Consider the following 1109-nt stretch of genomic DNA (forward strand, 5'->3'; position numbering starts at 1 on the left):
TGTTCCACTGGCCCCGGAGCCGTGAGGCCTCGCTGCTCCGCTGGCCCGGAAACATCAGGCCTCACTGCTCCCCCAGCCCCGGGGCTGTCAGGCTTCGCTCCACCGCTTGGAGCCTATGTATGCAAATTAACCGCCATCTTTATTGGCAGTTAATTTACATATCACACTGATTAGCCAATGGGAGGCGTACCAAAGGTATGGTCAATTACCATGTTTGTCTATTATTAGATAGGATATTTAAATGCCATTTAACAAAGAAAAATCAACCAAAAAAAAATGAGTTCACATGTCACCTCTGACATGTGTGTCATAGGTTCACCATCACTGGCCTAGGAGGTTTTCTATTTTTGGTTAATCCCTTCGCAATCATTAAGTCTTAACACAGGACTGTGCCAAATGCAATCTACCTGTGGACTCACCTTCCTTCCCAGGGAGGCCCAGAGTTTACTGTAGGCCAATAATAGAAACAATGGCAGTCGACTTACACAGCATCTATCGTGCAATTGTTTCATATATAACTTTTCTTTTTATTTCTACAATAACCCTATAAGGTAGGTATTGTTTCACCTTGCGGTATAGGTCAACTAACCAAGATCACATAGTCCCACAGTGGCAGAGCTGGGATCTGAACCCTGGCTGCCGGATTCCAGAGCCTGAGTTCTTTGCTATTACACCAGACTGCCTCTCCATGGCTGATTCCTCCTCCTCTGTGAGACATTTCTTGACCATCAGAGCCATGGACAGTTCTCTCTGATGTTTACCTGCTGGATTGTATTGTGGGTTCTGGGCATTGACGTCAGAAATCATTCTAGGCTAGAGAAATTCAAACCTGATCTTGGGGGTGAACAGAGTAAGAGTGGCCCTGGTATGAAGTCAGGATCCTTGGGTTCAAATTCCTAGGTATCACCAGACTGGCCAAAACTAGCAAGTGCTGGCAAGGATATGGAGTAAGTGGAACTCTCCCACAATGCAGGTGGGTATGTAGGTTGGCAGAACCACTCTGGAAAAACATTTGGCAGTATTTAGACAGGCTAAATGTACCTACCTATGATGTAGCAATTCCACTCCTGGGTATATTTGTGCACATGTACAACAAACAACACAGACAA

Source organism: Myotis nattereri, assembly GCF_964212035.1.
Source record: "Myotis nattereri genome assembly, chromosome: 5".
Classification (NCBI taxonomy): Eukaryota; Metazoa; Chordata; class Mammalia; order Chiroptera; family Vespertilionidae; genus Myotis; species Myotis nattereri.